This window comes from Cervus elaphus, chromosome 18, assembly GCF_910594005.1.
Source record: "Cervus elaphus chromosome 18, mCerEla1.1, whole genome shotgun sequence".
NCBI classification, from domain to species: domain Eukaryota; kingdom Metazoa; phylum Chordata; class Mammalia; order Artiodactyla; family Cervidae; genus Cervus; species Cervus elaphus.
Genome location: NC_057832.1, coordinates 87,627,230 through 87,642,383, shown reverse-complemented (window position 1 = coordinate 87,642,383; position 15,154 = coordinate 87,627,230). Strand labels below are relative to the sequence as shown.

General features: G+C 38.3%; 1 protein-coding gene across 4 annotated transcripts in view; it reads left to right on the top strand.

Moving 5' to 3' along the window:
- Positions 1-15,154, top strand: part of SUGCT (succinyl-CoA:glutarate-CoA transferase) — a 734,496-nt gene that overhangs the window by 252,467 nt on the left and 466,875 nt on the right. The window lies entirely within an intron of this gene.

Here is a 15,154-nt window from a genome sequence, read left to right as displayed (position 1 = left end):
AAATAATAGTGTTTTAGACTCACTCATATATATTAATAGTGTTAATAGTGTTTTATAATAGTGTTTTAGATCACTCATATATATTTTTTTGTCTCACTATTCCCTTTTGTATCTCATTCTTTCTAGGTTTTAATTTTCTTCTTTATAAAGCATATTTTTAAAGAAATTGCTTTGGTGAGGATCTGGTGGTGATAAACTCTGACTTTATTAGTCTGAAAATGACATTATTTCAAGATTATTCTTTAAGAATATTTCATCTTAGTTGTGAAATCCTATGTTGACATAGTTTCTATTTCTCAGCACTATCTGACTTCTCAGCACTATCCCCTGACTTCTATTATTGCTCTAGAGGTTTCTGCTACCAGTATAAATGACATTGTTAAAAATGACAGATAACCTCTTGGATGATTTTAATATCCTTACTTTTTTTTTATATCCTTCAGTTTTATTGTGGTTTATTTAAATGTACATTTCTTCTTATTTATCCCATTTGGGATCCATTGAGCTTACAGAATTAATTCTGGATATTTCTCAGACATTATTTTTTTCATATATAGCTTTTCCCACATTTTCTCTATTCTGTCTATAACTCCATGATGTTTATCTATAACTAGATGTTTTAATTTTAACCTCCTTGTCTCTTTCTATCACTTTTATATTTTTGATCTCTTCTCTATATGCTGAATTCTAACTAGTTTTTAAAAACCTCTAATCCAGGCAAGAATTCTCCTTTCAGATTTCAGATAAGCTCTGTAACCTGCCCATGCATACTAAGTTACCTTAGTTGTGTCTGACTGTTTGCAACCATATGGACTATAGCCTTTGTCCCTGAGATTCTCTGGCAAGATAACTGGAGTAGGTTGCCATCCCCTCCTCTAGGAGATCTTTCTGATCTAGGGATTGAACCCACATCTCTTACTTTTCCAGCACTGGCAAGTAGATTCTTTACCACTAGCACCACCTGGGGAGCCCGTAATCTGTTCATTGAGTTTTGAATTTTAATAACATTTTTATTTTTAAAAACCCTTTCCTGTTCTTTAAACAAAGGTGTACCCTTTGTTGAGAGTAAGTTATATACATTTTTTCACATTTGAACCTATCCCTCATTCAAAACTTATTTTAGCCATGGTTATTTTATATTTTTTATCTAGAAACACCATTAGTTGAATATCTTGTGATTCTGATTCTGGTCTTTATTGTTTTTGCCAACTCCTGCTCATGAAAACTTATATTCTTGTGTATTGTGTATGTTGAATTGTAGATTCAAAGATAATTGGGCTATCTCAGTGTAAATCCCTTTCGGTTTAGCTTGAGGGAGTCCTTCTAAGTTGGGTTTGTATTTACTTCTTGCATAGCATCCTAAGGGGCCATTTTTTGGCTTTTGCTCTTCAGACCCTACCCATAGATTTGAACCTCTTTAGGGAAAAACTGGGAGAAGGAAATGGCAACCCACTCCAGTATTCTTGCCTGGGGAATCCCATGGACAGAGGGGCCCAGCAGGCGGTGGTCCATGGGGTCGCTAAGAGTTGGACATGGCTGAGCGACTTCACTTTCATGCATTGGAGAGGAAAATGGCAACCCACTCCAGTGTTCTTGCCAGGAGAATCCCAGGGACAGAGGAGCTTGGTGGGCTGCCGTCTATGGGTTCGCACAGAGTCGGACACGACTAAGGCGACTTAGCAGCAGCAGCAGGGAAAAACCATGATTCACATTATTCAGAAAAGTCTTTTTCCCTCCCACCTTTTCTCCTAAAATAGATCTTTCTTATTTACACTTTTAGTGATAGAGTAGCCTTTTATGTTTTCCAACTTTATGATGGTGTTACCAACTTTGAAAAATTTAGGATGAGTTTGGAAGTGGGTCAGTGTTAGAGGATTCCTGTAGAAGTCATGGTTGAATATATGGGAGTGAGTGAGGTCACAGAGTTGAAGGAGAAGAAGGAGAGGGTAACTGAGGAGAAAGGCACAGGAATCCCACAGAATAAGAGGAATTGGGATTGGAAGGAAATAAGACTGTATAGTTTCTCTCCAGGGTAAAACAGGAGAGTGTGGTTGGGGGCGAGGCAAGGAGATAAAAGAAAAAGTGAGGACTTTGAGGGGACTTCCCTAGGGTCCGGTGGTTAAGACTCTCCTTCCACTGCAGGGGATGCTGGTTCCATTCCTGGTTGGGGAACATTTTGTGGAACTAGGATCCTGCATTCTGAACAGTATGGCAAAAATGTACAAATTTTTTAAAAAGTGAAGACTTTAGAAAAAAATGTTGTGATTAAGATGTCATTTGAGAGTAGTTTTGATGAAGTGCTGAATGGGAGTCATCCAGGCATAAAAGGGAGAAATGAATGAATGGTAGGGAATGGAAGCAGAGAGGGACAACTATCTGAGAGCAAAATAGTTTGTCATATACAGTTAGGAAAAAACTGATTATTAATTTAACAGTGTGTGGAGAGAAGTTCCTGAAGAACTTAAATTATTTGGTCTTTGCAAATGTCATTCTTTGCTCAGAACACCTGATAAATAAGATTTCATTATCATTTTTTAAAAAAACCACCCTATCTGAATGATTCAGTTCAGTTCAGTCACTCAGTTGTGTCCCACTCTTTGTGACCCCATGGACTGCTGCACGCCAGGCTTCCCTGTTCATCACCAACTCCTGGAGTCTACTTAAAGTCATGTCCATTGAGTCGGTGATGCCATCCTACCATCTCATCCTCTGTTGTCCCCTTCTCCTCCTACCTTCAATCTTTCCCAGCATCAGGGTCTTTTCCAATGAGTCAGTTCTTCGCATCAGGTGGCCAAAGTATTGGAGTTTCAGCTTCAGCATCAGTCCTTCCCATGAATATTCAGGACTGATTTCCTTTAGGATTGACTGGTTTGATTAGCTATCATATTTTAAGAAATGGAACTTTGTTAGATGGAAAATATAGATTAAGGTAAAATAAATCATCATTCTCTTGGTGTTTAGTCAAAGCCTTCATTTAGAGCCTTGTATAAAATTGGAAACAGTTTATTTTTGAGGGGGTAATATTAAATCAGGTTTTAAATAAAGCAGTGTTAGTGATACTAACACTGAAGAAAATAAAAGATCACACTCTATAGGTTCTTCTGGATGTCAGCAGGGTCCTTGCTCCTATATAGGTCAATCAGTTTGTCCTGCCTTCTTCAAACTTTTCTGTGGAACAGTCTTCTGGGAGGAATTAATTGGTGTTCTTACCAAAAAATATTTCATCATCAAAGTAATTTGGGAAACTCTTTTTTTTTGTTTTTTAAATTCCAGGTCCCTTTTGGAGTTTCATAAATTTTCTAGTACTTTAAGGATTTTGAAAAGTAGGATACAAAAGCTGTTGAACTTGCATTTCCCAAACTTATTTGAGTGAAGAGAAGTTTTGTGTGTGTGGTGCGGAGAGAGAAAAAGAGAGGGAAGATTGTTATCAACATACTATGGAACAGGGTTTTGTGAAACTAATTTGGGAAATGCTAGGTTAAAATCTTCAATTTTAAGAAAAAATGTTTTTCAACTAAGTATAAGGTTCTCCTAATATGTCAGGCCTTGTGAAAAGCAAATAGATCATAAGTCTATAAGATATAGACCCAGCCGCCTTTTTTTTTTTTTTTTTGCGGGGGCGGGGGCGGAGCGTCCCGCGACCTGCACGCGTGCGTCCGCCCACCTCTGCCCCCCCCCCCCTTTTTTTTTTAAAGTCTTTATTGAATTTGTTACAATATTGTTCTGTTTTATGCTTTGGTTTCTTGGCCTCAGGGCACGTGGAGTCTTAGGTCCCTGACCAGGGATCGAACCTGAACCCTCTGCATTGGAAGGCGAACTCCCAACCACTGGACCTCCAGGGAACTCCCTTGACCGGGCCTTCTTGCTCATTTCTTCCCTCATACTCCACTATGCAAGAAAACTCTAGTCATATACTGACCCTGAACTTGCATCATATAGCACAGTTTAAGAGCTCTAGGATTAAAGCTTTTGGGTTCTATAGAGCAGAAATGCAGTCAAACTAACTGATAAACAGGGATGGGTGCTTTGATGATGGTCATTCTAACTGGTGTGAGGTGATGTAGCTCATTGTAGTTTTGATTTGCATTTCTCTAATAATGAGTGATGTTGAGCATCTTTTCATGTGTTTATTAGCCGCCTGTATGTCTTTGTTTTGGAAAAATGCCTGTTTAGGTCTTCTCCCCATTTATTGATTGGGTTGTTTGTTTTTCTGGTATTGAGTTGCATGAGCTGTTTTTATATTTTGGAAATTAATCTTTTTTCAGTTGTTTCATTTGCTATTATCTTCTCCCATTTTGAGGGTTGTTTTTTCACCTTGATTATAGTTTCCTTGGCTATGCAAAAGCTTTCAAGTTTAATTAGCTTGCACTTGTTTATTTCTGCTTTTATTTCCAATACTCTAGGAGGTGGGTCATAAAGGATCTTACTGTGATTTATGTTATAGAGTGTTCTGCCTATGTTTTCCTCTAAGAGTTTTATGTAGTTTCTGGTTTTACATATGACCCAACAATTCCACTATTGGGCATATACCCTGTGAGCACCGTAATTGAAAAACACACATGTACTCCATTGTTCATTGCAGCACTATTTACAATAGCTAGGACATGAAAGCAACCCAGATGTCCATGGAGAGATGAATGGATAAAGAAGCTGTGGTACATATATAAAAGGAATATCACTCAGCCATAAAAAGGAATGCATTTGAATCAGTTCTAATGATGTGGATGTCCCTAGAGCCTATTATACAGATTGAAGTAAGTCATAAAGAGAAAAACAAATATTACATATATATGTATATATGTACATATATATATGAAATCTAGAAAGACTGAAGAACCTATTTGCAGGGCAGCAATGGAGATGCAGACACAGAGAACAGACTTGTGGACATGGGGGTGGGGCGAAGGGAGGGTGGGATGAATGGAGAGAGTAGCATGGAGACATATACACTGTCATACGTAGAATCGACAGCCAGTGGGAACTTGCCGTGTGATTCAGGGAGCTCAAACCAGGGCTCTGTGACCAGCCAGAGGGGTGGGATGTGGCGGGAGACTCAAGAGGGAGGGGACATATGTGTACCCATGGCCGGTTCATGTTGATGTATGGCAGCAACCAAGACAATATTGTAAAACAATTATCCTTTAATTCAAAATAAAGGAAAAAATAAAAGGATGGAGGTGGATAAGGGGAGGCTGTTTTAAAGCTACAGAAATTTTGCAGAAACACAAGTGTAGTCTTATTTCATGAGAATCAAGATGCCATCAGGCACATGGCAGTTGCTTGGTCCCTGTCTGTTTCTTTTGTATCAGTTCAGTTGCTCAGTTAGATCCAACTCTTTGCGACCCCATGGACTGCAGCACACCAGGCTTCCCTGTCCATCACCAACTCCCGGAGTTTGCTCTAACTCATGTCCATGGAGTTGGTGATGCCATCCAACCATCTCATCCTCTGTCATCCCCTCCTTTTCCTGCCTTCAATCTTTTTCAGCATCAGGGTCTTTTCCAGTGAGTCAGTTCTTCACATCAGGTAGTCAAAGTATTGGAGTTTCAGCTTCAGCATCAGTCCTTCCAATGAATATTCAGGACTGATTTCCTTTAGAATGGACTGGTTGGATCTCCTTGTAGTCCAAGGGACACTCAAGAGTCTTCTCCAACACCATAGTTCAAAAGCATCAATTCTTCGGCGCTCAGCCTTCTTTATAGTCCAACTCTCACATCCATACATGACTACTGGAAAAACCATAGCTTTGACTAGATAGACCTTTGTTGGCAAAATAATGAATAGTCTAGTCTTTTGTCTAAATTTTAGTGTTTCTGAGGCTTTCTTACTTAACTTAAGCCTAATATGGTCATTCCAGCTGCACTTCCACATGGCTTTTGAATTTTTAAGCTGATGTAATTGATTCCTGCTTGGTGAACCTATTGGCTGGCTTGTGAGTGATATCTGCATAATTCTAGTCAACTAGGCAGGGATGAGGAATGGTCAGTCACACCATGTATGGAGCTGCTTCTTCAGGAGGGTTTGGGGTGGGGTGGAAATTAAACATATTTAATGTCACTGGGATGAAGAATTTTAGTGTTTGAAAACACAGGCAGTAATAAATTATTTCCAGCGTATTCAATTATGCCTAAAAATTCTTAACTAGCTTCCACCTTTATTTGCAGAGCATGAATCCAAGAGGAGCTAAAATAAATTAATTATTCAAACAGAGAAATAAACTCTAAAATAAAACAGAATCTCCTGTTACCCTTGACCTTTTAGCTAATATGACCTGTTGGCAGAGGTCATAGAAATATCAAGTATCTTTTCTTAAGTGGTTATGGATTTGAGAAAAGAATTATTGCTTTCTTCACCTGTTGACCTACTTGAAGGGCTACTGAGATTTTTTTCAGGTTGTTTTGGAAGAATGCTCCTAATGGCGCTTGTGTTAGATTACTTTGGAAGGGACAACTTCCTCATTGGTTTAAATTTTGATGCAAAAGAACCTTGCATAATGCTCCCATGATCTCAGTTGTGGTATATGTGCCCATGTGAGTGAATCCAACTCTTTTGGGTCACCAACGATTGAAACAAGAATGTGCAGAATAATATTCAGAGTGCATTTTTTTTTCTTCTGAGTATGTCATGCAATGGAAATAGTTGGAAGTATTGAGACCTCAATTCTCTTGCAATTCAGCATGACTCTCTCTGCTGAACAAGGCTAAGGCTCATTTTCTCTGCTTCTTATATCCACATGCAGACAGTGTCTACTGACCTTTCCATCTGTCAATGGAAAGATGGAAAGATTCAGGCTTCAAGATTCATGAGGACTTGAGACAAGAAGTAATTAATCCATGCTCAGTTCTGACTTGTGCCTTCTGATTTTTAGTTTCCCAGGGAGAGAATTCATTGATCATTTATTCTTCAAGGATTCCAGCCTCTGATATAGTTATTTCTCACTGTATAGTAGCAATTTATCATTCTGGTCTCTACCTTAATCTCACAGGCATGATAGATGGCCTGAGTTAGGCTCCCAGGTCCTGATCACCCAAGAGAAGGAAGGAGTCCTTTAAAGAATGAGTTCAGACCCTGGAAGGTAACCATCTCACCAGGGTCTTACCAGCTCCTTGCAGCCTACTGCCTTTTCCATCACTTGCCTTAGAGATGTCTGTAAATACATAAGATGGAGCCTTCCCTAAAGCTTTTTCTGACCCTGCAGTTGACTTGTTTTAGATACTTGCTTATCCCATGAGGACTACATATCATTTGCTCCTGTGAGTCAGCTGGGCCTTACCATAAGTGCTTACTCTTCACTGAATAAATTGAGTAGTCATTAATTCTTCCCATAATCTTTGAGCCAAGCCCGAAGATGTTTTGAGAATCTATATTCTTTAGAATCTAGAACCCATTTTATATTTGGATGGAAAATAAATTTTACTTCCAGTTAATGTTCAACTATTAGTAGCTATCTGGGATATTTGCTGAAAAGAACACTTAAGGCTGATCCTTTATGCTTAAAGACAGACTGCCAGAGTTACATAGCAACATCTGCCATAGGTACCAGATTAGGGTGATGATGATAACTTGATGGTTGGAGAAAGTAGAAGTGTGAGTGAATCCTGAATGGTCCTGCCCTATGGAGAGATGCTGGGAGTTTTCTCTGCATCATCCTACAGGACAACAACTTCCTTGCCTCCAAATACCACAATGGGTTAAGAAGCCCTTGGCTTTGAGCATTAGGGAGATAAAGGAAGACATCTTTCAGACAAATAAATGGCCCCTGACAATGGAAGGACTGTCTTGTGAATGGGCTAAATTTTGACCATAGTAAAATGAGTAAGTAATAATTAGTAGGACTAAATCTTTCATTGTTCCAACTACAGTATATATACAGAATTCTTATTGGAATTATTTTCTCCATCTCCCCTTAAACTTATCTTCACCCATAAATTTAGGCAGTAATCTGTGAAGAAGGAAGTTTGTTTGGGGAACCAATGTTTGCCATTCTCAGTGAGTTCTCATCTTTGGGTCACTGACACTTTCTCATCTTTCCTACCTCATGCTTCCCAGTTTTGCCAGCAAGCCTTCTGTATAGCTTCTAGTATTTGTTGAATTGCTTACTTTGCTCTGATCCAACATAATACATCAGCCTTTTTTTTAGAAACTTTGATTTTTATCAGAGTATAGTTGATTACCAATTAGTTTCAGGTGGACATTAAAGTGATTCAATTATACATATACATGTATATATTCTTTTTCAAATTCTTTTCCCATTTAAGTTGTTATATAACATTGAGCCAAGTTCCCCGTGTAATACAGTAGGTCTTTGTTGGTTATCCATTTAAAATATTGCACTGGTTACATGTCAATCACAAACTCTCTTAACTATCCATTCCCCCTAACTCCTTTCTTCCAGTAACATGTTTGTTCTAAGTCCCTGAGTCTGTTTCTGTTTTGTTATTAAGTTCATTTGTATCATTTCTTTTTAGATTCCACATATAAGCGATATCGTACAGTATTTCTTACGTCACTGAGTGTGACAATCAGTGCATCAGCCTTGATTTGACAAAATTTTTAAGCTCCTGTTATGCCAGATGTTGTCCTAGGTGTGTGGGGTAACTGCAGCAGGTTCTAAGTTCTTATCTGCCAGCCAGACTCCTATGCTCACTTAGAGGTCACTCTCATTGCTTCATGTGTCTTTGTTCAAAGGCTTGGGCTTCTGCTTTTGCCTATATTCTCTGAGGATTTTATCTAGTTAACTACCAGGGTGCTATCCCTCCATGCTGTGACTTGCTTTCACAACTTGTCATGTGGGAATTTGGAGGCAAGTCTCTGAGCCTCATTCCCATAAATGCAGCCTCTGCCTATAAATCTCAGGAACTGACTACCTGTTGAAGGACTTTCAAGAATTCAGTTCAGTTCATTCACTAGTAGTGCCTGGCCCTTTGCAACCCCATGGACTGCAGCACACCAGCTTCCCTGTCCATCATCAACTCCTGGAGCTTCATCAAATTCATGTCCATCAAGTTGTGATGCCATCCAACCATCTCATCCTCTGTTGTTTCATCCTCTGTTTCAAGAATTTGTCCAAATTTCTTACTCCATTTCCTACCTATACCCCTATACTTCATCTGGCTGAATGTTTCCCTCAGCCATGCTTATACAAACTTTCTATATTCTAGGCTGAAATTCCACTGTTAACTAGATCTGTACCCTCTCTTCAGGTCTAGTGGGCAGGTCTAATATTGGTCTTTCCAGTAATGCCAACCTTCTGTGTGTTTTGTTTTTGTTTTGTTATTGATAAATCTTGAGATATGATGGAGTTAAAATATGTTTGGAAAATCTTATTGATAATCTACTCTGTTATCTACTTTACAATAATATTCTTATTGAGGTTTAGTTAATATTCTGCTCTAGCTTTATTTTTTTGCTTGAAGGTGAAATGTCATAATGACAGCCTGAATAAAGTTCTAGTCTACGATAAGTGTCTATGATAAGACTTTTAACTTGTCTTAGATAAGTGTGGGCTCATTGTTAGAGATGGTATTTTCAAGGATGGTACATAACTAGTACAAAACTTTATTTGTTGTAACATGTTTGGGGTGAAACAAAGAGTACTTGAAAAAGGTTCAACATAGTCAAGGAATTTTTTACCTTGAAGTGTTCCTGAAAAATCAATATGGATTCTTGTCCAGAATTTTTTGCCACTTTCCATTAAATAAGAGGTGCTTTTGGCAGCTCAGTCCACACAATCCAGCTTGAGATTCTTTATAACACAGGCAATTCAGAATCATCAGTTTTTCATGCATAGCTTCCAGGAAAAATAACATCATGTGCCATTGTACATTATGTCCAGGATACATGATGGCTGCCTTCTTGAAGAACAGCAAGCTTTCCTTATAAAGGACTTCTAAGAAAAATAATATCTACTGATAATTTGTAAAGATAAAAAACACGACAGTTTCCATTTCCTTTCTTGCCCCTGACTCCATATCTAGTATCAGAAACTGAGTGATTGAAAATCCTAAATTTATTTAAAATAGCATTTAATTGATTTGAAGGACCTCAGGTAACATTAAGACTTCCCATGGAATTGGAAAATCCTGACCTGGATTGGGGTTGCAGGAAATCAGTATGTAGTATTGCTTTCAAAGTGGTTCTAGAATTCAAGACAATGTAGAAATGAGTGTGTTCAAAATGGCTTATTCCCCATGAAAAAAAAATGTGTAAACAAATAGGTCATAGGTGAAATTAGGGGCTTCTGGCCTCCTTTATCACTTGTTGTAGAGTTCCATCCCATAGGACATTGTTCTTGAGCTGTAAGCATTTGAGGCCTCCTTGCCGTCTGGCTGAGCCAGCTCCAGTGCCATAAGGTGAGCTGAACTGTTAGTGGTAGGAAATAGTGCTCTATATTTGTCACAGTGTACTAGCACAGACCCAAAGTCAGTAACTGCTTGACATTCCAGAAAACATTCTCATGGCAGTGAGTTCAACTCCATGGAATGTCTTTTTCCAGTGGACGATGAAGTCATTTTGCAATGGTTACCTTTTTTGGGAAGAAAATCTTGTAAAAAATTAAGTAACTCCAGGAGGGTTTGAAGTTTGTGTTCTTGTTTTTGAAGTAGACACACCACTAACTGTATGTACCTTTTTTAGATCAGAGAAAATACTGACACATCAGTACGGTAGTTTGAGGCTTCAGTTCTTTACAAGAGAAACATCCCAGCCATGAATGTTTCAGCACAGTCTGCTGCTCTTACTTAGTTCACCCTGTGATGGAAAGTCTGCTAGAGGTGTGTGTACACAGTATGTGGTCATTTATCTTGCCTGGTATAGAGAGTGAGGCAACCAAGGGGATGGGAGAGAGTTTGCAGAGTAGACAAGAGTCCAGAAATCAAGATCCAGAGGCTTAGAATGTACAGGGGGTTCTTTTTATGTGCCAACCAGCATTATTAGTAGATATTTAGTAATAATGATATTTACTGAGTCCTTACCTTTTATCAGAAATTATTCTATGCACCTCACACTGTGACTCTAACCTCACACTGAAACTTCTTTTCTCCAGTAATCACTAACTAAAGCATTTTATATTTTGACCATCCATAGTCTCCTGTCTTCCACCTTGCATTCAACTACTCACCACATTATGGCCAGTCTTCAACTTAATCAGGATTTCTTATCCACTGACACCGCTCATATGCCCTATTCATAATTTCCTCCCATCCTCACCATTTTTAGGTATTTGTTACAGCAGTATCCCTCTTCTCAGTGCCAATTTCTTAGTCCATTTGGGATACTATAACAGAATAGACTAGGTGGCTGAAACATCAGGCATTTCTTTATTACAATTCTCAAGGCTAGGAAATCCAAGATCAAGATGCTGGCATATTAGATGTCTTGTGAGGGCCTACTTCCTGTTTCAGAAATGGCTGTGTTCTTATTCCTAATACCATCACACTGGGGGGTTAGGATTTCAGCAACTGAATTTGAGGAGGATACTGGAGTGGGTTGCCATTTCCTTCTCCAGAAAACATTCATTTTACAGCAAAATATATTCCTCTAAAAGTTCTTAGTTAAAATATATTTATTAAGTACTGTAGCAATAATAACATGGGACAAATAATTATTTAAAGAACTAATAATCTTCTTGCTGTTGTTGTTCAGTCACGAAGTCATGTCCAACTTATTTGCATCCCCATGGACTGCAGCATGCCAGGTTTCCCTGTCCTTTATTATCCCCCAGAGTTTGCTCAAACTCATGTCCATTGAGTTGGTGATGCCATCCAACCATCTCATCCTCTGTTGCCCCCTTCTTCTCCTAACTTCAATCTTCCCGGCATCAGGATCTTTTCCAATGAGTCAACTCTCTGCATCAGGTAGCCAAAGTGTTGGAACCTTAGCTTCAGCATCAGTCCTTCTGATGAATATTCAGGACTGATTTCCTTTAGGACTAGGTTTGATCTCCTTGCTGTCCAAAGAACTCTCAAGGGTCTTCACCAGCACCACAGTTTGAAAGCAACAGTTCTTCAGTGCTCAGCCTTCTTTATGGTCTAACTCTTACATCTGTATGGTCAAAGCTATGCTTTTGACTATATGGACCTTTGTAGACAAACTGATGTCTCTGCTTTTTATTAAGCTGTCTATTTTTGTCATAACTTTTCTTCTAAGGAGCAAGCATTTTTTAAATTTCATGACTGCAGTCACCATATGCAGTGGTTTTGGAGCCCAAGAAAGTAAAATTTTTCACTGTTTCCACTTTACCCCATCTATTTGCCATGAAGTGATGGACCAGATGCCATGATCTTAGGATTTTGAATTATAAGCCAGCTTTTTTACTCTCTTCTTTCATCCTCATCAAAAGGCTCTTTGGTTCCTTTTCTCTTTTTGTCTTTAGAGTGGTATCATCTGCATATCTGAGGTTGTTGATGTTTCTCCTGGCAGTCTTGATTCCAGCTTGTGATTTAGCCAGCCTGGGATTTCACATGATGTTCGAAGTTAAATAAGCAGGTTCGCAAGGTACAGCCTTGATGTACTCATTTTCCAATCTTCATCCTAATAAATCTACTTGCTGAACCTTAGTCTAATTATATCCTGGTGGCTAAGCTGCTAGGGCTTCCCAGGTGGTGTTAGTGCTAAAGAACCCACCTGCCAATGAGGGAGACATGAAACGTGGGTTTGATCCCTGGGTTGGGAAGATCCCCTGGAGGAGGGCACAGCAACCTATTCCAGAATACTCCAGTATTCTTGTCTGGAGAATCCCATGGGTAGAGGAGCCTGGAAGGCTACAGTCCATGGTGCTGCGAAGAGTTGGACATGACTGAAGAGATATAGCAGGCAAGCATGCGTACACAGCTGAGCTGTTACTTGGTATTTACTTTCCAGTGATTATTAACTAGTTATCACTACTTAAAATTTAAAATATATGTATTGGTAAAAATATATTTCATGTTATGGTTCAGAATTAAGGAAGAAACAGCCATTTCTTTATTAATTGAAAGAAAATGAACCCTCTCCAATATATAAACTTGAACATGTCACTGATCCAAAATTTTGAAAACCTTACTTCCCATTATACTTGTTAACACACATTGTTACTTCATATTACTTATCTACTTCCCAACTCACTTTTCCGCAAACAACCTGTATAACTTCATAATTATGAATGGTTTGTTGAGTCATCTCTGCTCAAAATCCTTGTCCCCCACTCATAGCTCTGTTGCAGACTTCCTTTCTGTAGTTTAAGAAACACTAATGCATTAGGTATGGCACTAATTTTGCTTTTGCTTGGTGGATAAGGGAATATAAACATTTAAAATAGTTCATGTAATATCTTGGTGGCATTGATTTACAAATCAAGCAAAAATGTAAACAGGAAAAAAACTCGATTATAGTGTTCTGAGATCCCTTTTAGCCACAACCCTATTATATGGAAGCAATCATTTGAGTGACTTATTAACATTTTATAACCTTTTATTAATTGCCTCATATTCTTCAGATACCATGAAGTAGGAAGAATAAAAGAAAAAAAAATACAGTCTGCCAACTCCAGTCTACTTATACTGTGCAACAGAACTTTCTGTGATGATAGAAATGTTCTCTATCTGGACTGTCTCCCATAGTAGCCACTAGCCACATGTGGCTATTGAATGCTTGACGTGTAGCTAGAATACTGGTAGAAGTGAACTATTAATTCTTCTAAAAACAGCTTTATTGATACATAATATACATACACTATAATTCACCACTGAAACTGTACAATTTAGTGGTTTTTAGTACATTCATAGAGTTGTAGAGCCTTTACCATAATCAATTTTAGAATATTTTCATTGCCCCAATAAGAAAGCTGGTACTTGTATAGTCACTTTCCATATTTCCCAAACTTCTTCAGCCCCAGACAGCCACTAATATTTCTAGTCTCCATGGATTTGCTGATTTTGGTCATTTCCTATAAGTGGAATCACAATTTGTATTCTTTTGTGACTGGATGATTTAATTTTAGTTTATTTAAATTTAATACTTACATGTGGCTAGTGGCCACTGTAAGAAACAAGTAATACAGATACTTAAGTAATGATGATGCTTAAGTAATTCTGAGGTTTAGAAGGTGATCTTGTAAAGGGGGCATGTGAAAAACATCAGAGAGATTAGAGATGAATGCAGACAGAGCCTAGAGATGAGAGTTTCCTGAAGGAGGGGATGGTACCAACTAATACAGAGGTGTAAAGAAAGAATTGTTTCAGTGATAGGATAGGAATCCTGATGACAAAGGCCATTCAATGTGGTGGTTGGTGAAGAAGTAGCATTTTTATATTATTTAGAGATGGAGGAAGGGAACAATTTCAAGAAAGCTTGAGAGGTATGTCAGGACTGGTACAAATTTTATTTTGTTTCTAATATTTTTAGTATTAGCATGAGCTTCTATGTAGGCATAAGAAAAAGATCCAGTGGAAATGAAGACATAAAAGATGATTGAGTAGGGTTCTGAAGGATGTGAGTGAGTACAGGTAGTACTAAGGTCATTAGCCTAGGAATAAGCCCTGACAGGAAAGACAGATGTTATCTTTCTCAGAGGTGGGTGTAAGTGAATAAAAAGTAGGTGAAGGTGCAGAACAATTTTTACATAGAGAGAGAGGAAACTAAAGAAACTCATTTACTCAAAGAAAATGGGAATAAGGCCTTCTGAGGGTAAAGTTTGGTTCCCCTGACCATCACTGTGATCCAGTGTGTAGAACTGAGTTCTGATAAGTACTTCAGAGGGGCTTGGACTATGAGAAATATCAAGTATTTACATACATCTGGCTTCCCAAATGAACATGTCTCTTAAAAGGAAGAGACTTTCTCAGGTACATAAAGCCACATGGGGTCTAGTGATCTAGATGTGTCATTTTTCACTTACTAGAAAGTGAAAATTACCCAAAAGTTTGTATCTGAGATTTTTTAAGACAAACTACAGCTCCATTACCCATCTTCCTTCCACCCACTCTCCTTTCTTTTCTTCTCCTTTCCCTCATTTCCTTCCTTTTTCCCTTCTATTCTTCTTAGACTTTGTAGAAAACAGGGTGCTATGTCATTCTCTTTGCCCTACACGAAAAATTGGAAATAAAACACAAAACTGGGAATATCTAACATTAATCCAAACTATAATGAATATAGAATTTAATATTATTAATTATAA